The sequence below is a fragment of the Rhineura floridana genome, chromosome 15 (genome assembly GCF_030035675.1).
Source record: "Rhineura floridana isolate rRhiFlo1 chromosome 15, rRhiFlo1.hap2, whole genome shotgun sequence".
Taxonomy (NCBI): Eukaryota; Metazoa; Chordata; class Lepidosauria; order Squamata; family Rhineuridae; genus Rhineura; species Rhineura floridana.
In genome coordinates, this window is record NC_084494.1 from 9,649,514 (window position 1) to 9,675,612 (window position 26,099).

Sequence of the window (26,099 nt, forward strand, 5' to 3'; positions counted from 1 at the left end):
AAATCACAGATTTCCAGAGACAAGCTATTAATGGTCCTATTACGTTAAGAGAAATATCTGATGCAATAAGTAAAATTAAACTAGGAAAGGCACCAGGACCGGATGGATTATCGGCAGCGTACTATAAATGTTTGGAGGAGGAACTCTTGTTACCTTTACAATGTACAATGAATTCAATTTTGCAAGAGGGAAAGATACCGGATAGTTGGAAAAATGCTAATATAACATTAATACCGAAAGAGGAGCAGGACCTAACTAAAACAAAAAATTATCAGCCAATATCTTTATTGAATAATGATTACAAAATTTTTACAATGATTTTGGCAGAAAGAATGAAAATAATATTGCAACAATTTATTCAGGAAGATCAAGCGGGGTTTTTACCTAAAAGACAATTATGTGATAACGTCAGGAATGTTTTGAATGTGTTGGAATATCTAGAACAATGAAATGACATACAAGCAGCTTTGATTTTCTTGGATGCTGAGAAAGCATTTGATAATTTGAATTGGAAATTTATGTTTAAGGTTCTAGAGCAAATGGATTTTGGAGATAATTTTATAAAATGGATCAGATCGATTTATACATCACAGAAGGCACAGATAATTGTCAATGGGGATTTAACGGACTCATGTGAAATACAAAAGGGTACAAGACAGGGATGTCCACTGTCCCCTCTTTTATTTATTTTGGTTCTAGAAGTGCTGCTTAGAGACATAAGGCAAGACTAAAGGATTTTGGGAATAAAGATAAAAAAAGAGGAATATAAAGTGAGAGCATTCGCTGACGACTTGATAATTGTATTAGAAAATCCCTTGGAAGGAATTAAAGTATTGATGGATAAATTAAAAGAATTTGGACCATTAGCAGGATTTAAGATCAATAACCAAAAAACAAAGATGTTGGTGAAGAATTTATCTTTAAGGGATCAAAAAGAGTTAATGGAGAAGACAGACTTTAAAATAGAAGAAAAGGTGAAATATTTAGGTATTATTATGACAAATAAAAATTCAAAGTTGTTTCATAATAATTATGAAAAATTATGGACAGACATTAAGAAAGATTTGTTAAAATTGGATAAATTACAGTTGTCATTAATGGGTAGAATATCTGTAATAAAAATGAATGTATTGCCGAGAATGATGTTTCTATTTCAAACAATACCTGTCATATCCTCTGATTTACCTTTTAAACAATGGCAAAAAGATATTTCTAAATTTGTTTGGCAGGGGAAAAAACCAAGAGTTAAATTTAAATTATTACAAGATGCCAAAGAAAGAGGAGGACTGGGATTACCAAATTTGAGACTTTATTTTGCTGCTTGTTGCTTAGTCTGGATAAAGGAATGGATTGTATTGAGGAACAAAAGATTATTCGATTTGGAGGGCCACAACCTGAAGTGGGGATGGCATGGATATCTATGGTATGATAAAGTAAAAGTTAATGTGGATTTTAATAATCATTTTATAAGACGTCCTTTGTTGAAAATATGGAATAAATACAAAACAAGGTTTTTTTCGAAAATACCACTATGTGTTTCAAGTCAAGAAGCATTTTATAGAAGAGAAATGGCTGGAAAAGAGAAATGGTTAACTTACCAAGAACTATTAGAAAATGTGCATGGAGAATATATAATGAAAGAGAGAGAACAACTATTAAAGGAAGGATATAGTTCTCAATGGTTTGCCTATTTACAATTGTTAGAAAGATACAAATTGGATAAGAAAATGTATGGGTTTGAAATAAACAAATCTGATTTTGAAATAGGTTTGTGTACAAATGATGAATGTATAATTGCAAAAATGTATAAATTTTTATTGAAAATGATCATGGAAGAAGAACAAGTAAAAGAATGTATGGTCAAGTGGGCAAAAAAATTTGGTTATAATATACAAATGGATCAATGGGAAAATATGTGGAAAAAAGGTTTGAAATTTACATTATGCTATAATCTTAAAGAAAATTTTTATAAAATGATGTATCGTTGGTACATGACTCCAGAAAAGTTGTCAAAAATGTATAGTAATGTTTCTAATGTTTGTTGGAAATGTAAACAACAAGAAGGATCTTTTTATCATATGTGGTGGTCGTGTAAACAGGCAAAATTATTTTGGGCACAGATAGGTAGGATGATGCAAAAAATCTTAAAGATAAATATTCAGTCAAAGCCAGAATTTTTTTTATTGGGTTTTATGGATAAACAAAAGGAAAAGAAATATGGAAGAATAATATTATATATGATCACGGCAGCAAGATTATTATATGCACAAAAGTGGAAAATGGAATCAACACCAACAACGGAAGAATGGCTATTGAAATTAATGGACTTAGTTGAGATGGACAAATTGACATGTCTACTTAGAGAAAAAACGACAGATACATTTCTTAAGGAATGGAAGCCTCTTTTGGACTTTTTGTTGAAAGAAAAAAATGAAATGATAATAATGGGATTTGACGATTAATTAAGATAGACTTTGGGAAAAAAGTGAATTTCGTATGTTCTAGGAGACAGGTTTGATATATATTATATACTTATAGCTGATCTGTAACAAATCGGAAGTCGAGTTCTTTTTCTTTTTTTTCTGTTGTATTGTTTTTGTTGTTTGATTTTGTTTGTGTTTGTTTTATGAAAATTTGAATAATAAAAAAATTATTACACCAAAAAAGCTGCAGTCCTGCCTTTGCGCTTTCCTCTTTCACTTTCATCAGCATTCGTTTCAAATCATTACTGGTTTCTGCTAGTAGTATGGTATCGTCTGCATATCTTAAATTATTGATGTTTCTCCCTCCAGTTTTCACACCTCCTTCATCTTGGTCCAATCCCGCTTTCTGTATGATATGTTCTGCGTATAGATTAAATAAATAGGCTGACAGAATACACCCCTGTCTCACAACCTTTCCGTTTGGGAACCAATTGGTTTCTCCACATTCTGTCCTTACAGTAGCCTCTTGTCCAGAGTCTAGGTTGCGCATCAGGACAATCAGATGCTGTGGCACCCCCACTTCTTTTAAAGCATTCCATAGTTATGTGTAAATTGCACAATGAAAACTGCACTGGGGGTAACTGGTGCCCCACAAAATAGGATGATATATGTATTAACCTTTTTTGCAGATTTGATTAATATTCTTGCTCTTATTTTGTTTTAAAATGCAGATTAAAATGGAAATGTGATGAACCAAGTGTATGGACAAGCACATGCAAATTGACATGAACAAGGAATTATTAATTAATTAATTAATTAATTAATTATTGCATTTATATCCCACTTTTCCGCCAAGGAGCTCTAAGTGGCATACATGATTCTCCCCTTCCTAATTTAATTCCCACAACAATCCTGTGAGGTATGTTAGGCTGAGGAGCAGTGACTGGCCTAAGGTGACCCAGTGTGCTTTATGGCGGAATGGGGATTTGAACCCTGGTCTCCCAGGTCCTAGTCCACTACTCTGAACACTACACCACATTGGTTAATAGACTGATCTATCCTTATTTGTATCTCATTGGCTCAGTCTGCAAATGTAGCATGAAGTGGGAGTGCAGCAAGAGAATCCTGAGATGGTAGAATGGGCAATACCACTTGGGATTGCAGGCAGAGAATTGCTTTATTAAAAGCTCCTTTACGTTGCCCCCCTCCCACGAGTAGAGATGTTGCATTGAACGGCGTGGATTGGAACAAAACCTTTCTGCCTGATGTGTGTTGTGACTTAGGTGTTGGGATCCCCTAGTACCAAGTGATGAGTTCTAGGACTTTGAGGAGGAGGGCAGCTGGGTGCAGAAATTGCCATCAGAAGATACCATTCTGCCCAGTGACATCTATGAGGAAGAATCCAGGAGCAAGTCTTGCATTTACATCCACAGCCTGATGAGGTTGTTTTGTCCTTCTCTTTGGTCACAGAAGATTCCATGTCCAAACTCTTGGCAAGGTGAGAGATTCCCCAGCCCTAAGAAGCAGGGCCACAAGCCTCTTAAGTACCATCAGTTTCCTCAGAGACGCACCATATCTGACAGCAGGGCTATTTACACTCCCAGCTGACTCTCCACTGGAGCAATGTTCCCTTTTGCTCTTCTCTTGGGAGTCATTTGGAGCTGTCCATGGCACTACTTTCCTGCCTGAACTCCTGCTCTGTTTCACCAATTCTCCCTGTGTACTCCACATGGGAAAGGACAATGTGTTAGCCTATTTGTAGTTATCATCATCATCATCATCACCATCATCATTGTTACCATGATTATGATCATCATCATCATCATCTTTGGGGGGCATGGGAGAACATTCAAAATTGGCAGCTCCCCCCTGCAGAGATAGAATTCTACTGTTTTGATATGAGGTATGGGGAACCTGAGAGTTGTTAGGAGACTCCTATTCCCCTGACAGGGCTCCAGTGGCCAGCCCTTCTTCCCAAAGAATTCTGGGGATTGTAGCTCTGTGAGGGGAATGGGGCATTTCCTAGCAACTCTTTGAGGGAAACCATGACTGTTTAAAGTGGAATAAATATCTGGTGCGGATGTGGCCAGGGACAGCTTTGCTTCACTAAAATTGCAAAGTAAATAAAACATATTTCAAGTGAGTATCTGAACTATATCAACTGTCTCAATATTGTTGCTGCCTCTCTGCTAAAATAAGGTCAGCCCAGCACATGTCTTGTTTTTGTTCTTTGGGCTGATTGCAGGTGTTGCCATCACTCACCATATGCTCAGAGATACACATTACCAAATTCTTCCAAGCTACTTAGGAAGTGGATTGGACTGTGAAAGAACAACCCAAATTGTGTTTGCATTTTTACAAATGTGTAGGGCATTACAAAATCTCAGAGAGGAGGTCTGGTTTCCTGCTCCCCTGGTGCATTCACTATAGCTGCCCAATTTCCTTGCTTTTTAAAGTTTGATAGAAATATCTGTTGGCTATAGGTATGTCCTTAAACTGCAAGGATTTTTTTTGCCTATTAGTAAATAATAATTAATCCAATGGAAAATCCAATTACTGCAAAAACAGAGCCTATCACTACAATAGAGTAAGTGCTATATTGACCTTGCAGATGCATAAACATTGTCAAGATCAATGATGTATAACCCAAACAGCAGGTGTGATTAATGAGAGTGCAATAGGATATAAAGCCCTGCAAATCCCTTGAATATTGGAACAGCGTAAACCAGAGATCCTGGGATGGTGGTATGTGTCAGTTCCAGCTCCAGGGGTTCATCAGCTAACATTTCTGAGGGTTCCCAAGCAGCAGCAGGGATGTAAGATTTGTAATTATCTCTCTTTGAAAGGTTTTCTTAGTTATTAAATAAAACCTTTAACTTTCCTCTCATTTATATGGAAATTGCATCCACAAACACAAAGAACCATTGTCCTTTGGCAATACATCCTCCTTACAGAATGTCCCAGGGATGTATCTGTTTGCTATGCCAAGCAATGCTTCATGTTAATTTCAGGGATGCTTCCTATGAGAAACAAATCAAAGGAATAGAAACAGATAGGGAAGAATGAAATTTGTTTCTGCTATTTATTTCTATATCACACCCATTCCTCACTGAAGCACATTGGAAATGAATTGGGGTGCATTTGTTTTGTGTTCACTCATTTATGGAATGATGTTCCTATGGACTGGCTAAGAGGTGTCTCTTCCATCCAAGGATAAGCAATAATGGCTGCAGTCTTATACACACAGAGATAATGTCCATTTAACTGCCTGCCTTCTGTTGTTGTTGCTGATGTTCTGTGCTTTAAGCGAGGCAATAGAAATAAGCTAGTCTATGTATGACACAAAATGAGATATACATAGTAGTGTGGCATAGTGGTTAGAGTGTTGGACTAGGACCTGGGAGACGAGGATTCAAATCTGCACTCAGTCATTAAGCTAGCTATGTGATCTTGGGCCAGTCACAATCTGTCAGACTAACCTAGCTCACAGGAAGGATAAAACGAGGAGTGAGAGAACAATGTATGCCACCTTGACCTCCTTGGAGGAAAGGTGGCATATAAAGGTAACAATAAATGCCTAAACAAATACAGGAAATTAGAATGTTGTGCTTGTACAATGGACTATGCTATTTCAGGCTACGGATGAGGGATTAATATGTTTGAATGATACCTACATCAAATAAATAAATAAATCCTGCAACTAGAAAACTAGCTCAACAGGAAGTGAGCTGGTCTCCCCCTTAGCTGTAGGGATGCTTGAAGAGTTTGATCTTTCCTGTATGATTTGCCATTTTATGATGATCATCCATCAACTGCCCTGTGGGAAATATTCCAGGAGAGGGGGAGGCAGGTGAAGACCAACTCAGGGTAACCTCCAGCTGGATTTTCCCTTTCCCCCCCCTGCGCCGCCCAAGGTGATCTATCATCAGTTGTCTGGGGGAAATGATCCTGATGACTTTTATGTTAAAATTGTTTGTTTTGTCTTTCAGATATGTAATCTAATTATGACACATCTTGGAAGGATTTACATCCTGAAACATGCGGGATTTCTTTATTAAATAAGTAATGATAATGTCCTGATTTTCCTCTTTCGGGCTAACGTTTCAGATCAGAAGTTCATTCTCCACTAGTTCTCACATTTCTCTGTGATGCAGTTCTCTGCAGTTCAAGCCCTTCAAAAAGGACATTTAAATATATATTTTTGAGGGGAAATTTAAAGATACATTAGAATAATAATATATATTTTTAAAAGTCCTGACTTTCACCTTTCATACTAATGTGTAGATTAGAACTTCACTTTTCACCAGATCTTACATTTCTCCACAGTTTAAGCACACCAATTGTTCATTTACATATATATTTTGAGGGGACATATGCATTTAAAGATATATCAATATATATATTTAAATGTGAATTTTTAAGAAGACATTCCCAGATGTGTCAGGTGGCTGGATCTATCGATTCTTTTAATTTCCCACAATGTCTCTGTGCAATGCTAGATGCAGCCACCTGCTGGGAATATCAGGTCAGGAAAAAAACAGTGAGAGAGTGGTCTGGTCAAGCATCAACAGTGAGTCAGGGCTAGAGGCAGCTGGTGACTCCATGTCAGTGGGAAGTGGAATCCGCTCTGGGTTTTAGTCCAAACTTTCCAGGAGCTGCCCAAAGTGCTTCATTACCCCACTGACATGGAGCCACAAGCCACCACTGGTCAGGGCAGTAGGGCACTGTCAGCTGCCCAAGTTTGCCAGGTGCTACCTCCTTGATAAGATAACATGAGTGGAATTAAATATATATTTTGAGGGGAATGTACCAGCTGTGCTTTGTACAGCAGCAATGACCATTTCTAGACCGGAAGAGCTTGACCAGTTCAGGCCTTGATGACCTCAAGACTGAATTCCTGCAGTGTACTCTATGTGAAGTGTCCCTTGAGCTTGACCAGAAACTGCAGTTAGTGCAGAATGCTGCAGCACAATTGTTGACAAGAGTGAGATGCTGTCAGCATATAACACCTTTGCTCACAGATCTGCATTGGTTGTCAATTTGCTACTGGGCCAAGATTAGGGTGCTACGATTGGTATATAAAGCCCTTAACTGCTTGAAACCAGTTTACTTGTGGGACTACCATATCCCATATATACCCAACCGCTTCAATCTGCAGAACTGGTGCTGTTACAGGTGCAACATAATACTCATTCTGCCCTTGTAAGAAATGGTTCTTTTAGTGTGGCATCACCTGCACTTTGGAACTCCCTGCCTATTGACATCAGGCAGGCACCTCCACTGTTCTCTTTTCAGCACCAACGTAAAATGTTTGTGTTTAGGCAACCTTATAAGAACATAAGAACATAAGAAGAGCCTGCTGGATCAGGCCAGTGGCCCATCTAGTCCAGCATCCTGTTCTCACAGTGGCCAACCAGGTGCCTGGGGGAAGCCCGCAAGCAGGACCCGAGTGCAAGAACACTCTCCCCTCCTGAGGCTTCCGGCAACTGGTTTTCAGAAGCATGCTGCCTCTGACTAGGGTGGCAGAGCACAGCCATCATGGCTAGTAGCCATTGATAGCCCTGTCCTCCATGAATTTGTCTAATCTTCTTTTAAAGCTGTCCAAGCTGGTGGCCATTACTGCATCCTGTGGGAGCAAATTCCATAGTTTAGCTATGCGCTGAGTAAAGAAGTACTTCCTTTTGTCTGTCCTGAATCTTCCAACATTCAGCTTCTTTGAATGTCCACGAGTTCTAGTATTATGAGAGAGGGAGAAGAACTTTTCTCTATCCACTTTCTCAATGCCATGCATAATTTTATACACTTCTATCATGTGTCCTCTGACCCGCCTTTTCTCTAAACTAAAAAGCCCCAAATGCTGCAACCTTTCCTCGTAAGGGAGTCGCTCCATCCCCTTGATCATTCTGGTTGCCCTCTTCTGAACCTTTTCCAACTCTAGAATATCCTTTTTGAGATGAGGCGACCAGAACTGTACACAGTATTCCAAATGCGGCCGCACCATAGATTTATACAACGGCATTATGATATCGGCTGTTTTATTTTCAATACCTTTCCTAATTATCGCTAGCATGGAATTTGCCTTTTTCACAGCTGCCGCACACTGGGTCGACATTTTCATCGTGCTGTCCACTACAACCCCGAGGTCTCTCTCCTGGTCGGTCACCGCCAGTTCAGACCCCATGAGCGTATATGTGAAATTCAGATTTTTTGCTCCAATATGCATAATTTTACACTTGTTTACATTGAATTGCATTTGCCATTTTTCTGCCCATTCACTCAGTTTGGAGAGGTCTTTTTGGAGCTCTTCGCAATCCCTTTTTGTTGTAACAACCCTGAACAATTTAGTGTCATCAGCAAACTTGGCCACTTCACTGCTCACTCCTAATTCTAGGTCATTAATGAACAAGTTGAAAAGTACAGGTCCCAATACCGATCCTTGAGGGACTCCACTTTCTACAGCCCTCCATTGGGAGAACTGTCCGTTTATTCCTACTCTCTGCTTTCTGCTTCTTAACCAATTTCTTATCCACAAGAGGACCTCTCCTCTTATGCCATGACTGCTAAGCTTCCTCAGAAGCCTTTGGTGAGGTACCTTGTCAAACGCTTTTTGAAAGTCTAAGTACACTATGTCCACTGGATCACCTCTATCTATATGCTTGTTGACACTCTCAAAGAATTCTAATAGGTTACTGAGACAGGACTTTCCCTTGCAGAAGCCATGCTGGCTCTGCTTCAGCAAGGCTTGTTCTTCTATGTGCTTAGTTAATCTAGCTTTAATCATACTTTCTACCAGTTTTCCAGGGACAGAAGTTAAGCTAACTGGCCTGTAATTTCCGGGATCCCCTCTGGATCCCTTTTTGAAGATTGGCGTTACATTTGCCACTTTCCAGTCCTCAGGCACGGAGGAGGACCCAAGGGACAAGTTACATATTTTAGTTAGCAGGTCAGCAATTTCACATTTGAGTTCTTTGAGAACTCTCGGGTGGATGCCATCCGGGCCCGGTGATTTGTCAGTTTTTATATTGTCCATTAAGCTTAGAACTTCCTCTCTCGTTAACACTATTTGTCTTAGTTCCTCAGAATCCCTTCCTGCAAATGTTAGTTCAGGTTCAGGGATCTGCCCTATATCTTCCACTGTGAAGACAGATGCAAAGAATTCATTTAGCTTCTCTGCAATCTCCTTATTGTTCTTTAGTACACCTTTGACTCCCTTATCATCCAAGGGTCCAATTGTCTCCCTAGATGGTCTCCTGCTTTGAATGTATTTATAGAATTTTTTGTTGTTGGTTTTTATGTTCTTAGCAATGTGCTCCTCAAATTCTTTTTTAGCATCCCTTATTGTCTTCTTGCATTTCTTTTCCCAGAGTTTGTGTTCTTTTTTATTTTCTTCATTTGGACAAGACTTCCATTTTTTGAAGGAAGACTTTTTGCCTCTAAGAGCTTCCTTGACTTTGCTCGTTAACCATGCTGGCATATTCTTGGCCCTGGCGGTACCTTTTCTGATCTGCGGTATGCACTCCAGCTGAGCTTCTAATATAGTGTTTTGAAACAACTTCCGAGCATTTTCGAGTGATGTGACCCTCTGGACTTTGTTTTTCAGCTTTCTTTTTACCAATCCCCTCATTTTTGTGAAGTTTCCTCTTTTGAAGTCAAATGTGACCGTGTTGGATTTTCTTGGCAATTGGCCATTTACATGTATGTTTAATTTAATAGCACTGTGGTCACTGCTCCCAATCGGTTCAGCAACACTTACATCTTGCACCAGGTCCCGGTCCCCACTGAGGATTAAGTCCAGGGTTGCCGTCCCTCTGGTCGGTTCCATGACCAACTGGTCTAGGGAATAGTCATTTAGAATATCTAGAAACTTTGCTTCTTTCTCATGACTGGAACACATATGCAGCCAGTCTATGTCCGGGTAGTTGAAGTCACCCATTACTACCACATTTCCTAGTTTGGATGCTTCCTCAATTTCATATCTCATCTCAAGGTCTCCCTGAGCATTTTGATCAGGGGGACGATAGATCGTTCCCAGTATTAAGTCCCTCCTGGGGCATGGTATCACCACCCACAATGATTCTGTGGAGGAGTCTGCCTCTTTTGGGGTTTTGAGCTTGCTGGATTCAATGCCTTCTTTCACGTATAGAGCGACTCCGCCACCAATACGTCCTTCCCTGTCCTTCCGATATAGTTTATATCCAGGGATAACCGTATCCCACTGGTTTTCTCCATTCCACCAGGTCTCCGTTATGCTCACTATATCAATGCTCTCCTCTAAGACCAAGCACTCCAGTTCTCCCATCTTGGTTCGCAGGCTCCTAGCATTAGCGTACAGGCACTTGTAAGCAGTGTCTCTCTTCAAGTGTCTTTGGCACTTGTGGTTAGGCCTGTGGTAATTTTGCTCTTCTGAATTTATATCCTGTGCCCCTGCTCTCACAATGCCTACTTCTAGGCCTACCCCTTTTAAAATTTCATCATTTCTTTGGTTTTTATCCCAGGGGGGAGGTTTATTCCAAACCGGACCTTTCTCAGCTCCTGTCGGGTTTCCCCCCTCAGTCAGTTTAAAAGCTGCTCTGCCACCTTTTTAATTTTAAGTGCCAGCAGTCTGGTTCCATTCTGGTTTAAGTGGAGCCCGTCCCTTTTGTACAGGCCCGGCTTGTCCCAAAATGTTCCCCAGTGCCTAACAAATCCAAACCCTTCCACCTGACACCATTGTCTCATCCACGCATTGAGACTGCGAAGCTGGGCCTGTCTGGCTGGTCCTGCACGTGGAACTGGTAGCATTTCAGAGAAAGCCACCTTGGAGGTCCTGGCTTTCAGCATCCTACCTAGCAACCTAAATTTTGCTTCCAGGACCTCACGGCTGCATTTCCCCATGTCGTTGGTGCCAACGTGCACCACGACCACTGACTCCTCCCCAGCACTGTCTACGAAACTATCTAAACGACGGGCGATATCCGCAACCTTCGCACCAGGCAGGCAAAACACCTTGCGGTCTACATGCCCATCACACACCCCACTGTCTAAGTTCCTAATGATCGAATCACCCACTACAAGGATCCCTCCACCCCCTGGAGATATAACCTCGGCACGAGAGGATAGCTGCTCATCCCCCAAGGAATGGGTCCCTTCTAAGGGATCGTTTCCCTCTTCCTCAGCTGGATGCTCTTCTTCCCCGAGACCATCGTTCTCCATGATAGCAGGAGAGCTATCATCGTTGGAGTGGGACACAGCTATAACGTCCCTGAAGGCCTCCTCCACACACCTCTCTGTCTCTCTCAGCTTTTCCAGGTCCGCCACCTTGGCCTCAAGGAAATGAAGTCATTCCCGGAGAGCCAGGAGCTCATTGCACCAAGAGCATACCCACGACTTCTGTCCAACAGGCAGATAGTTGTACATGCTGCTGGCGGTGCAAAACACTGGAAAGCCCCCACACCCCTGCTGGCTTCTTACCTGCATAGTTTTGTTTAAGGTTTATTACGTCAATGGGTTAGAGACTGCGGTTTAGTTGAGGTCAGGGAACAGACGGGCAGAGTGGGGGGCCCTGGCCTCCTCGCCCTGCTGCCGAACTCACTCTGCTGCTTAACTCGCCTTGACGGTTTGTCAGCTGGGGCTCCCTCTAGCTCATGGAGCAGGCTCCCTCGCTAGGGTGCTCTGACTTTATATGTGTGGCTGGTTCCTCCCAGCTACTGCTGCCAGCCAATGATGTGTTACTTGAGGCTGATGGCTATCAGCTGGGGCTTAACTCGTTAGTATTCTCTCAGGCTTCCTTCCTGAGCGAGGGGTGGGGCTGTTTAAGCTTTTGGCTGCTTTATAGAGACACCTAAACACTGATGTGCTTTAATATCTTTTTAGTTTACTGTTGCTTTGAATGCTTTAAAAATGTTTCTAATGACTCATTTTAACTGTTTTTTTTTATAATGCTAATGTTGTTTGTAAACTGATTAGAAGTTTCTCATGATCAAGCAGAATGTAAATCGTGTTAAATTAATTAAGGAGGGGAAGGAGAAAGTCAGTTTCTTAGGTCTTCCCCTTCAATCTATGAACTGGCTTCAGGAAGGAACCAGGCAAAGAGGGTGTGGGGGAGAGGCAATGCCACTTGGAGGGAGGTAATGTGCCTTGGGACGAAGACGTTTGGGGTTGGTGTGTTAACTGTAAAGGGGCAAGGGCTAAAGCAGAGGTAGGGAACTCTTTTTCCAAGGGCCACTTCCCCTCACAGACAGCCTTCCTGGGACTGCATGCCAAAGCAAGCCAAAAGAGGGCAGAGCAATGGGCCTGACACAGTGCACGACCAGCCATGCAAAAGCCAGAGGTTTCTACCCACATACAGACATCTCTCCATCCTCCATTTTCTCTCACAAGAGGCAGTGATGCCCACCCACTTGGATGGCTTTGAAAGAGGATCAGACAAATTCACGAAGGCTTTCAGTGGCTACCTGCCAGGATGGCTGTGTTCTACCTCCACTGTCAGAGACAGTATGCCTCTGAATGCCAGTTGCTGGGAGTCACAAGTGGTGAGAGTGCTCTTGTGCTCAAGTTCTGCTTCCAGGCTTCCCGTAGCCATCTGGCTGGCTACTATGAGAAGAGCATGCTGCAATACATGGAGCTGTGACCTGATCCAGCAGTAAGGCCAGTGGTGGCTGGTGGCTCCATGTCAGTGGGGCAGTGGAATCCTCTCTGGGTTTTAGTCCAAACTTCCAAGGTGCTGGAAGTTCAGACTAAAACCCAAAGTGTATTCCACTGCCCCACTGACATGGAGCCGCCAGCCACCACTGAGCAAGGCTCTTCTTATGTTCTTATTGAGGCAAGCAAGAGACATTATCTCAGTGCAAGGACACATTCAAGTTAGGCAAAAGCATACAAGAAGGGCATAGAGCAGGACCACTGGTTGGGTTGGCCTGGGGAGGAGAGTGTGCCTGGAGATGGGGGTTGATCTGAGGACAGTCCTGAGAGCCAGAGAGGGAGGCCTGAAGGACTGCATACAGGTCTGGGGCCTGAGGTTTTTCACCCATGGGCTAAAGCAGAAGTCAGACAGGGAGAGGTTGATTCCCCTTTTCCGCCACAACAATTTCTCAAAGAAAAAGAAAGAAAAATTGCTATAAATTGCAAAAGCAGTAAAGATGGCTAAAAGAGCATTCCAGTGCTGTTCATTTCAAAACTTCACTTTCTTTGGAGGGGGGGGGCACCCTTAACTCTTGACAATAGCTCTAATACGTTTTGCTTCTAGGACCATAATGTCAAGTCCTGGGCATTTTAACTGCTCATTTGCATAGAGATTTTGCTGAGATCAGGTCTTTCCCACCCCCTCCTCCTGTTTTTCCCCCTGTCCTAAATCGCTTTACTATCCTTTTTTTGGTGGGGTTGTAATAAAGCCCTTGTGTAGAGGATTTTATTACCAGGCACAAATAGGGCAGTTTTAATCACGCTGAGACAGAGAGCTCCCACCATCCCACCATCCCTGCAGCAGATTAAGGAAGTTGGGAATTGGCTGGTGGATGAGGTCAGGGTGAGAAGTCACTCTGGCCAACAATTTGCCTATTATTTTAAGAGGCCATTCACCCTATCATGGGATTTAAAAAAACAAAACAAGGGGGGAAATAAGTGAAAAACTGAGTCAGCGTCCTCCTTCAGAAAATGGTCCCTGAGGGCAAAGCATGTTCTACAGAAGCCTTTGTCAGCTTGGTGCTGGCTAGGGCTGATGGGAAGTTGTAGTCCAGAACATCTGGAGGGCACCAGGTTGGCAAAGCCTGATCTAGGAGGATGGCAAGGGTAGGAAAACAGAATACTGGCTTCTATCCAGTCAGCTCATTGGCCCATTCAGTTCAGTACTGCCCACGCTGACAGGCAGCAATTCTCCAGGGTTTCACATAGGAGCAGAGCTTGGCAAATTGACTTTTTTGAACTACAACTCCCATCAGCCCAATCCATTGGCCATGCTGGCTGGGGCTAATGGGAGTTGTAGTTCAAAAAAAGTAACTTTCCCAAGCTCTGCATAGGAGTCAGCCCCACCTGCAGATGATGGGATTGAACTGGAAACCTTCTGAGTGCAGCCGGCCTGCTCTGCCACTGAGTTACGGCCCTTCCCCAAAATAGATTGTGAGATGGTCATTTCTACAGGATTGGGAGCTGCCATATTCAGAGTCAAACCACATTGGTCCATGTAGTTCAGTAATGTTGACGCTGACCACAGTGGCTCTCCAGAGTTTTGTCCAACCCCACCTGGAGATGTCAAGGATTGAACCTGGGTCCTAGGACCTTCTGCAACAGGGATGGGGAACAATTTTCAGCCTGGCAGCTGTATTCCATTCTGAGCAACCTCCTGGGCCAGTGCAGGGCCAAGAGAAAAAATGGGCAGGGAGATTATTGTACATTTTACCCTTGTACAACAGGCTGTTTTCTACTCACCTGCCACTCTCCAACCTTCTTACCTTTGTACAGCAGACTACTTTCCACACACCCACCCCTCTCTAGCCTTCATCCAGGCAAGCACAAGTCACTATCAGATTTTTAGGACACATTCCAGCCAGGCAAAAATACTGGAGGATGTGAAGCAAGGGTGGAGAGAGGTGTAGCCTTGGAAAAGAGGGTGTGGTTGGGGGAGTCCTAAGACCCAGACAGAGAGACCTGGATGGGCCCTGGACCGGAGGTTTCTCATCCCTGTTCTGCATTCACAGCCTGTGCAGCACTGTTAAGCTAGAGCCCATACTCACTGTTCCATGCATGGGGACCCAAGAGCAGAAAAGAGTACAGCACCTCAACCTCTATTCCACTCTCTCACCCATGAAAGTCAGAAGAGGCAGTGAGAGGGAATTCTTAGTTTGCACATCCTCCCTCTCCCAAGTATGGATGAGATGTCACCCATTCCATTCCCCTGCTGTCCTCTGACCTGAAACTAGTTTAACTAGGATAATTTTTGAATTAAATCTGAAACTGGAGCTGTGGTTTGCTAATTATTTCCAGATGCTGCTGGGCTACAAGTACCATCATCCCTGACTGTTGGGCATGCTAGCTGGAGCTGATGGGAGTTCAGCAACATCTGATAGGGCACAAGTTTGGCTACCCCTGCTATAGTGTCACCTTCACTTCCCTGTACATTATCAAAGTGCAGGTAAAACACTACCAAAAATATGTTGGCAAAACTACCAAAATGTGCCTTGATGAGATTGTACCAGGATTGTAACCTGCTTAGACCAGATTTCATCAACCTCTCTGAGCTCCTGCTGAGAGGAAGGGTGGGATATAAATCAAATAATAAATAAATAAAATTAAATAATCACACAACTAATATTAAATGAATCAATAACTCACAATTAAATTCTCATGAATTTGCTTATCTGAAAATGATATTTCTCAAGAAAGAAGCATGTGTATATTATTTATAGAATTTATATACCACTTAATATAAAGGAATATCTAAGCAGTTTGTAATCAGGAAAGAAATTCAATAACAATTCATGTAGAAATACAACATTGAGTTTCCTGGAAATTACACTTCCTAGAAATTAAGTAAAACTGAGTAGGACTGTATAACATCTGAGTAGTGCACTTTCCTAAAAAATATTAAGAGAAAGAGTCCATGATGCTTGGACAGACAGACAGACAGACAGACAGACAGATAGATAGATAGATAGATAGATAGATAGATAGATAGATAGATAGATAGATAGATAGATAGATAGATAGATAGATGAGACATTTAAAACATGTTACTGTTGACCTGGCTCTAAGAGTTGTGCTGCCTAAACAGAAACTCCAGCAAAAGAGATCAGCATAGCCTCAACTGGGAGAAGCCACGGCTCAACAGTAGATCACATGTTTTGCTTGCAAGCAAAAGGACAGAGATTCAATTCCCAGCCTATCCTGGGAAGTCTGGGAAAGAGCCTTGCCTGGAACCCTGGAGAGTCGCTGCCAGTCAGTGCAGACAATTCTGAGATAGATGAACCCAAGGTCTGACCTGTGGATCCTGGTGGCTCCCATATCAGTGGGGCAGTGAATCTGCTCTGGGTTTTAGTGCAAACTTTCAGCACCTTGGTCAGCTCAATGAAGCTTCAGACTAAAACCCGGAGCTGATTCACTGCCCCACTGACATCGGAGCCATCTGTCTTTATGCAGCAGCTTTTTTGTTCCTGTGTTGATAGAAAATAACATTGCATCATTTGGGCATTGTCCTCTGCCTTTGTTCTCCACTCCCCTTCCCTAGTGTGTCTTATCCTTTGTTGGGGGAGAGGATGTAAATCTGATGGCAGGCCTTCCTTATTTACAGTGCCTGCCATGATGACTATATTAAACTGGGGAGCATTTTTTCTCTCTGAAAAGCAAGGTAGCAGTACAATAAATAAATACCATACCCTCCCAAACACCTTACTGACGGAGAAGACCATGTCACCATGCTCCTAACCAGAGCTTGGGAAAGTTACGTTTTTGAACCACAACTCCCATCAGCCCAATCCAGTGGCCATGCTGGCTGGGGCTGATGGGAGTTGTAGTTTAAAAAAAGTAACTTTCCCAAGGTCTGCTCCTAACCTGTTGGGGAGAGCAGCTCAAGTATTTTGGCATCTGAAGCAAGCAGCCCATCAACCAGTGCAGTTCAGTCTGTGAGGGGGTCCTCGATGAAGCAGGATGAGGATGTAGTTGAAGGTCATTCAATGATGCCACAGTGCAGGGCTTAAAGGCAGAGCCCTTTAAGATTCCCTGCAGTTCTAATTAAGGAGTTTGGATCTCGCAGCCATTAAGTCCTGTTTGGGGATAAGAACTGAACTCTCATCAGATCAACATCCATATCGAGGAAGTGGACAAGGTGCTTGGAATGGTTCGGGCAACCACGTCTGTTCTGGATCCTTGCCCATCTTGGCTAGTGAAAGCTAGCAGGGCTGGGACCACCGGTTGGGCCAAGGAAGTGGTTAATGCCTCCTTGAGGGAGGGAGTAGTCCCTGGTAGCCTCAAGGAGGCAGTAGTGAGACCTCTTTTAAAGAAACCCTCCTTGGACCCAGATAATTTGAACAACTATAGACCGGTGGCGAATGTCCCTTTTTTGGGCAAGGTTTTGGAACGGGTGGTTGCCGGCCAGCTCCAGGCGTTCTTGGATGAAACCGATTATCTAGATCCGTTTCAATCCGGTTTTAGGCCCGGTTTTGGCACCGAAACAGCCTTGGTCGCCCTGTATGATGACCTTTGTCGGGAGAGGGACAGGGGGAGTGTGACTCTGTTGATTCTCCTTGATCTCTCAGCAGCGTTTGATACCATCGACCATGGTATCCTTCTGGGGAGACTCGCGGAGTTGGGTGTCAGGGGCACTGCTTGGCAGTGGTTCCGCTCCTACTTCGCGGACCGTCACCAGAAGGTAGTGCTTGGGGAACATCACTCGACACCATGGACTCTCCATTGTGGAGTCCCTCAGGGGTCGGTCTTGTCCCCCATGCTTTTCAACATCTACATGCAGCCGCTGGGTGCGGTCATCAGGAGTTTTGGAGTGCGTTGCCATCAATATGCTGATGACACGCAGCTCTATTTCTCCTTTTCATCTTCTTCAGGTGAGTCTGTTGATGTGCTGAACCGTTGCCTGACCGCGATAATGGACTGGATGAGAGCTAATAAACTGAGACTCAATCCAGACAAGACTGAGACACTGCTGGTGAACGCCTTCCCTGCTCAGATGGTGGATGTTCACCCTGTTCTGGATGGGGTTACACTCCCTCTGAAAGAACAGGTACATAGTTTGGGGGTTCTTTTCGATTCTTCCTTGTCTCTCGAGGCCCAAGTGGCCTCGGTGGCATGGAATGCATTTTACTATCTTCGTCTGGTAGCCCAACTACGCCCCTATCTGGACAGGGATGACCTCGCCTCCGTTGTTCATGCTCTGGTAACTTCAAGATTGGATTACTGTAATGCGCTCTACGTAGGGCTGCCCTTGAAGACAGTTCGGAAGCTTCAGCTGGTGCAGAACGTGGCTGCCAGACTATTGACGAGGACCAGTCGGTCTTCGCATATAACACCTATTCTGGCGCATCTGCACTGGCTCCCTATTTGCTTCCAGGCGAGATTCAAGGTGCTGGTTTTGACCTATAAAGCCTTACACGGCGTGGGACCTCAATACCTTGTGGAACGCCTCTCTCGCTATGAACCTACCCGTTCACTTCGTTCAGAATCTAAGGCCCTCCTCCGGATACCAACCCATCGGGAAGCCCGGAGGATGGTCACCAGATCTAGGGCCTTTTCTGTGGTGGCCCCTGAGTTGTGGAACAGCCTCCCCGAAGAGGTACGCCTGGCGCCTACACTTCTATCTTTCCGGCGCCAGGTAAAGACCTTTTTATGCTCCCAGGCATTTTAATCTTTTAATTTTCTTAATCTTTCTACTTTTAACATGTATCCTTCTTAATTTGTGTTGTATTTTGTTTTTGTTGTGCTTTCTGTTGTTTGTTTGTACATGTTTTTGTGATTTTTTACTATGATATATTGTATTTTATCTTGTTTGTTCACCGCCCTGAGAGCTATTCTGCTAAGGGCGGTATATAAATTGAAATAATAAATAATAAATAAATATTCTCCCTGGTGTTGGAGCCTCCAATTTGCTCAGGAACTGGGAACCTTCAGATTTTGTCGCTCTAACTTCCATCAGCCCCAGCCAATGGCTGTAGTTTAATTATACCTGGTGGGGCCACAAGTACTCCTTCCCTCTAACAGCAGCAGCAGCAGCAGCAGCAGCCACAACAATTTCTATCCTGCCCTGCCTCTGAGAGGAGCCCAGGGTGACAAATGGAAAGGTAAAAACAATTAAGAACATGCAAAAAAAAACCCACACACACAACAGCCACCCAGTTGCATACCCTCATAGCTAGTAATTTCAAGCTTGCCAGAAACGGTATCTTTCAATCATCAAATACCTGGGTGAATACGAATGTTTTACAATTGCTCCTGAATGTTAACAATAAGGGTGACAGATGCCAGGGAGGGCATTACACAAATAGGGAACCGCCACTGAGAAGGCTTTGTCATGAGTCAATTCCAGTTGGGCAGCACCCAGTGACAGCTGGAACATATACCCCAGACCTTGTACTTGGAACTTATTGTATGCTTCTACTGCTTTTCCCAATCTTTGGGTCCCCAGATGTTGCTGGACTACAGTTCCCATCATTCTTGACCATTGGCCATGCTGGCTGGGGCTGATGGGAGTTGTAGTCCAGCAACATCTGGGGACCCAAAGGTTAGGCAAGGGTGTGCTACTACATGACTCTGGCTGGAGGTGAATACCACTGGTAAGGATATCAGAAAATTCCAGCAAAAATGGAAATGGGAGTGGAAATTGCTGATGTTAGGTTATTTGTCCCATGTCTGGAATGGAAACCAATCCAGTGGAAATGATCAATGCTGCTTTCAGTCCACAAAAGATACATAATTGATTATGTCCCCCCTCCCCCCATTTGCATTGTGTTTTGTTTGCATTGAAATGTATGGAGTGGAATCATGCAATGACAATTTAATTTACATAATTATTTATGTAAGTGACACAGTTTTACCACAGCAGATGAGATAAATAATGTCCTTTTTAGCAGAAGATGTCCTGCAGAGGAATGGAAACAACGCTGCATGCGGCGAATACACAGTGAAACAAAAAACAATGCCTTCTTACATCCCCAAATATGCGTATCTGGCTTAATGCTTGACAAAAACTGAGAACCTGGACAGGTTATCATGTTAATTCCCATGGGAAGACATCCTCCAATTTTATTTTAATTTTGTTCAGGTGGCAAAGGGGAATAAAAAGTCAGATTTTTACAGCATTGTAGGTTCCAGTTGAACTAGTCACAGCAAGAATGATCTTGAAGATAAATGCTATTTAAATTGCTCCTCCAATCCTCTTGGGTACCCATGCTCCTCAGCTGTATGCTAAATATACCTTATTAATTGCCTTGCTCTTTACTTACACCGGAGGCTGGATCATAGTTAAATACGCCACAAACACTTTTTATTTCCTGGAGGTTTTCTTTCTTTCGTTATTAAGCTTAGCTGTTCCTTCCGATAATGGCTTCTCTGAAAACAGCAAGGCTGGAGTTGGAGTGTGTCTTTGTATAATCCGTCCTCAAATGAAAATACCCTCATATCTGTTGAGTAAATTTGGGACTATAGAAGGTGGAATTATAAGTGAGAGAGAGGCATGGAAGGATTTAAGAATATTTAGTGCTTCAGCCAGAGAACAAATTTGTTCAAATGCAAAGGAGGTGGCAGGGAACAGATCAACCCCGTAAGGCAGGACTGGAGAATCAGTGACCTCCAGATGTTGCTGAACTACAGTTGTCATCATCCCTATGGGTCATGATGCTAAAATGGTTGTCATGCTCTCACATACAAGCTTAGGTGTGGCAAGATGGTCCTCCCATTAAAAGCATCTTTTTAGGAGCCCTGCTTATGCTATCAGCCCGATGGTTGGCTGCGCAGGTGAGTCAAACAGACCAGAAGAGGTTGGGCAGGGCAGAGAACTGGAGAATGAGAGATGCTCAACCAGCTGGAGGATAAAGGTGTAGTGGGCAGCATATTTAGAGGGGCTTCCAAGCAGGGAGGGAGAAAGGATGGAAAAGGAGTAGCAGAAAAAGGGAAAAGACTAAAGAGCTAGGCTATGGGCAAGCCTTGCTACAGCAGCCTAGGACACAGCATGGGAGGAAGGGAAAGGCAAGAGTTCTGGGCTAGCTACCCCTGTAGCAAGTCAAGGAGGGAAGGGTTTAACTGAAGGAAGGGAAATGATACTTTCACACCTGGTGATAGAGGGACTAATGGTGCAGCAAGTTAGCTTAAATAAACAGATCTCAAAGGCACTCTGAGGATGGGAAGGGCTCTAAACTCATCTGAGTGAAGAGCTCACCAGGTGTTTCCTGAAGGAAAGAATCCCTGGTGCTCTGAAGACCCTTGGGATCCATAGGAGGGTGGAAGCTCTTACAATCGTTATGTCCCCTGGAAGTATGCCATCAGGATGTAAATGTTGCCCAGAGCAGGCTGGAGTAAACCTGGAGTAGTATTCAATTAGTCCTACTCAGACCTATTGAAGTTGATAGACATGGCAACTTAGGTTCATTCATTTCAATTGCTCTACTCCAAGTAGGACTTAGTTGAATACAATCCCTGGAATCCTCTCCCACCTTCAAAGAGCCTTCATCTCCTTGTGAACAGGGGGCAGAAGGAGAATCTTGGAAACTTTTGTGTAGGGAGGGTGAGTAGTGCATTGTTTTCAAGCAGGGGACGTTAGCTGACACAATAACAATGTGGTAAGGATGTTTCTTCTTCTTCTTCTCCTTCCTCACTCAGGCCCCATAATTGTGGGAGGATCCAGGCTTCACCAGGGCCCCATGGAGCTTGTAGCAACTTTCCCTGCCAGCTGCCAGACTGTAAGGGGCCTTACTCTTGGCCTTTTTAGGTGCCAGTTTATCTAGCCCTGGGAAGGGTCCCAAACTGATTGTCATGGGCCCCAAAGAGAATCTCTGGCAAAGTTGGGGAAATAGACATTGGGAAGGACATTGCCAACACTAATGAAGGAAACGAGGGGTTTACAGAGGATGTGTCTCGAGAAGCCTCAAAGCTGGAGTGACTGAGGAAGGCTCAGACAGCCTTTCTTTGTCTCATCTGGCTGGTGAGGACTCTTCGCAGGCGCCAAGGCCAAGTGTAATGGTGAAAGAGATAAGTGCTAACAAAAACATTGGAACTTCTCAGGCGGAGGAAAATGAAAGCAACTCAGCAGAGTCAGAAACTGGCATGTCTCCAAGGTTGCTGAGGATAGAGAAGAGAGAGTTACAGGCAGCCCAATTTCATCCACCTCCTTGTCGTAGCCTCCACCTTGTAGCTCTTGCTGAAATGAGCCTGAATTAATTGTGTTAAATGCTCATCCTATTTCTGTGTATATAAAAAGTAGCATTGCTAGTATTTGCTGTTGCAACAACTTGTCTGCTGCTGCTTCCAATCTCTAGTATGCCTGTTCCCTGTTTGAATCCCGGTTTAGGCCTAGCATGAGGTGCTAGATCCCTGTTATGATTTCTGGAATAAAGCTTTATGCAGAAAAACCCAATCTTCAAGTCCTGAGTCTACTCTGGTTTTGAGCCAGGACACTGATATTTATTATAGTTACTGGTAGTTACTTCTCACCTCTAAAAATGTCCCTGGTATTTTAATTGGGCAAATGTCCCTGTTCTGAGATGCTGATATGACATATATGTTAAAGTCTAACCTATTGCCCCATCACCCCAGAATGAGGTGAGACCATCATGAGACCATAACTGGAGGTTAAGATCTGGAAGCTTCACCTGGTGCAAAATGCTGTGACCAGACTGTTGATGGGGCCAGACTACCACAAGCACATAACTCTGGTGCTTAAAAGCTTGCACTGGCTGCCTGAATGCTACAGGGCCAGGTTCAAGGTTCTTATATTCATTTACAAGGTCTTTAACAACTTGGGTTCAGGATATCTTAAGGACAGTTTGATGTCTTATATCTCTGCCCAATACTGAGGTCTTTGGTGGAATCACTGTTAGTGATCATCCATGGTTTGGATGCAAGGCTTATATCCACCCGGATCTCTGCATTCAGTATTGTGGCTCTGATTCCCTTCCAGCTGAGATCAGACAGGTCCCCACCTTGTTGAACCTCAGGAGCTTGGTGAAGAATATTTCCCCCCAGCAGGCATTTTCCTGATTTTATCATTAATTTTAACCGTTTTTTTTCCTTTATAACCTCATTGTACACTGCTTAGAAACTACAGCCTTAAAAAGTATATAGATGGTTGAAATAAATAAAGGGCCACACATTTTATTAACTTAACAACAAAGATATGCAATGAGAGAAGCATTTAATTCACCTCATCCTTGTGGGAGTGCTTACCTTGAGGAAAGAGCTGGGGGGAACCTCCAGCTGATGTTCCACATGGGTGACACCACTCTGTCTCAAAGAATGGGATCAGTCACTTCACTGCTCAATGCCTGTCAGGCCCAGGATGGGACTCAGGAACCAGGCTTGTGGTTGAAAGCAATTCAGTTTTTATTAAAGTAATATCCAAACATAGACTGCGCCTTCTCATGAAGCAACACAAAGTTACAGGTCCTGCGACATGGAAGAAAGTTGACAGAGCAAGGGACTGCTTTCCCGCCTGTCCCTTAAGAGGGGGGCAAACGGGCACGAAGCCTTTCGCTCCTCCTTGCCGGACCCTCGGTCATCACCCTCCTGCCCCCCTTCCTTTCCTGTCTTTTCAACTGTCTTCGCGTACGTGGCGACGGGGGAAGCACGGGCCCCTCCTCTTCTGAAGTCTCCGACTCTGGTATGGGGGAAAGAGGGGGGTCAAGCTTCAAACTGTCTTGCAATCTCTCGCCGCTTTTCTCTGGCTCAGGAGGCAGCGTGGGAACTTCGAGGGAAGACTCCAGTTCTGTGAGACCGTCAAGGTCTCCGTTGCTATGCAACGCTATCTCTGGAATTTCCTCTCCTTCTCCAGTCTGCTCTAACGAACTGGGCCCCTCCTCCTCCGTTTCTGAATCCTCATACCCCCAACCTGGCACCTGGATGTCTGACCCCCTGACAATGCCTTTCCCTGCCCATTCTCCATAAGGTGAACTGGGGAGTGGGGGGACCTGACTGCTCTGTCCTGCCCCCACTAGCTAGCGTTTGGAAGGATGAAGGCTCAAGGATCCAAGGACCACTCCCCTCCCACATCCCTCAAGCTGGCTAGCAATGAGAGAGAGGTTGGGTGAGCATCCCTACATATGAAGACTCCTCCAAGTCCTCACCAGGGTTGCCTAACCAGTTGTGACCAAAAATTAACTGCCTCAGCCAATCAGCCAAATCAATCACCAGTTCACCACATCTTGTTGAATAGTATGGTGTAGGTGAAAGATAGGTGTTCCACAGGCCAGTTATGGAACCTAAAATACCTATTCAACCCCCCTATGGGTGACTTGTCCTTCCCACATTGTCATAAAGGGATGGGAGTGCTAGATCCAAAGAGGCTGGGGATGGGGCTGATGGAACTGTGCAAAGGCATGCTGTGCCACTTAGCTTCCAGCCAGGATATGGGGCAAATCTGCCCTCAATGAAGCCAGAGGAGTGGTAATCTAATCTAATCTAATCTGAACAAGGCAACACGCCAAGCATGCTGACTAGGGATGTGGTTTCTAGAGATCAGGGTGGCTAACCTGTGGCCCTCCAGATGTTGGAGGACTCTTCTCTCAGAATCCCAAGCCATTACAAGTTAGCCATCCTTGCTGTAGACCCTTAAAGCCTGTGCTGGCTGGAGATTGTGGGAGTTAGAGTCCAACATCATCTGGTAGGCCACAGGTAAGGTTTTAGACCCGTGTTTCGGCTGTATCACTTCAAGATGTAGGTGAGAGCTTTCCACGAACAAAACCCTCTCCTTGTAGGTAACTATAAGGAGGTTATAGCACTGAGGTTTCTACACTGGCAATTCTTTTGTATGGAAGGCCATTCAGCCATGCGACCTCTGACAGAAATCTGAAATACCCAGGTGCTAAGTTACAGACCCTCCAACACTTCACAGGTGAAAGCAGAGGCACGCTTTGTCACAACATACACCGGGACATAAAATAAGAGCATAAGAAAAGGCTGCTGGATCAAGCCAAAGTGGGCCCATCTAGCCCAGCATCCTGGTCTCACAGTGGCCAACCAGATGCCTATGGGGAGCCCACAAGCAGAACCTGAGCGCAAGAACTCTCTCCCCTCCAAACAGTTTTCCATATCAGTGTCTGACCTATCCACTTCCCGTTAGTACACATTGTTCCACCTGCTGTAGCCTGTATTTTAGGGGTGAGGAGCCTTTTTTTCCCGTGGAGGGCTCATTCCTGCAGGGGTAGTCTGTCAGCTACCCTGGGCTCCTACTGGGAGGAAGGGCAGGATATAAATCAAATAAATAAATAAGCAAGCAAGCTGACTGGAGGTAGGGCCAGCTACCGCTGTAGGTGGGCTTTCCTCCTCTCTTTCTGCCACCCTCTCTGTTCCCTTCTTTCTGATACCCCCTTCCCCCCCTCTCTCTCCCCCTGCTGGGAGAGCACAGACTGTGCCCTTTCCATGCTTCTCCTCAGGCAGAGTTCGGTGGACAGAAGTGGAAATGTGGTATGATGGTGCTGCGCTTGAAGCCTTGTGACGCTTTCCATGGCAGTACCAAGCGGATGGATGGCTGTGGGAGTGTCTGAGGAAGATCCCGGCTGTAAAGTCTGGAAGGCAGAGCACAGAGGGGCAACTAGAGCAAATGGGGAAAAGGCAGAAAGAGATTTAGGAGAGGGAAGCAGGGGTTGAGGAACAGGGAGAACCTGGGAGGATAATGGCATCTGGTGGCTCCATGTCAGTGAGGCAGTGGGATCCGCTCTGAGTTTTATTCCAAACTTTCAAGGAGCCAAAAGCACCTTGGACAGCTCCTTGAAAGTTTGGACTAAAGCCCGGAGCTGATTTCACTGCCCCACTGACATGGAGCCACCAGTCACTACTGCAGAAGGACAGTTCATCACCTGAGAGGAAATGGGAGCTGAAGGAACAAGGGGAAGGGTGGAGAACAGGAAGGAGCCTAGAGCTGTTAACCCCAGTAGCAAGCCAGAAAGCAGATGGAGATAAAAAAAACAAGTGGAGTATGAAGGAGAAAAATATATACATATACGAAAGGGATCCTGTGATGACAAGGGTACCTAAACCTCCAGAGTAAGGGTC

At 44.2% G+C, this 26,099-nt stretch overlaps 1 long non-coding RNA gene across 1 annotated transcript in view; it reads right to left on the minus strand.

Annotated features, from left to right (window-relative positions):
- Positions 1–23,552, minus strand: part of LOC133370784 (uncharacterized) — a 59,613-nt gene extending 36,061 nt beyond the window's left edge. Inside the window, exon 1 of the long non-coding RNA XR_009759200.1 lies at positions 23,277–23,552. This is a non-coding gene — a long non-coding RNA (uncharacterized LOC133370784). The remainder of the gene's footprint in view (positions 1–23,276) is intronic.
- Between the last annotated feature and the right edge of the window lie 2,547 nt (positions 23,553–26,099).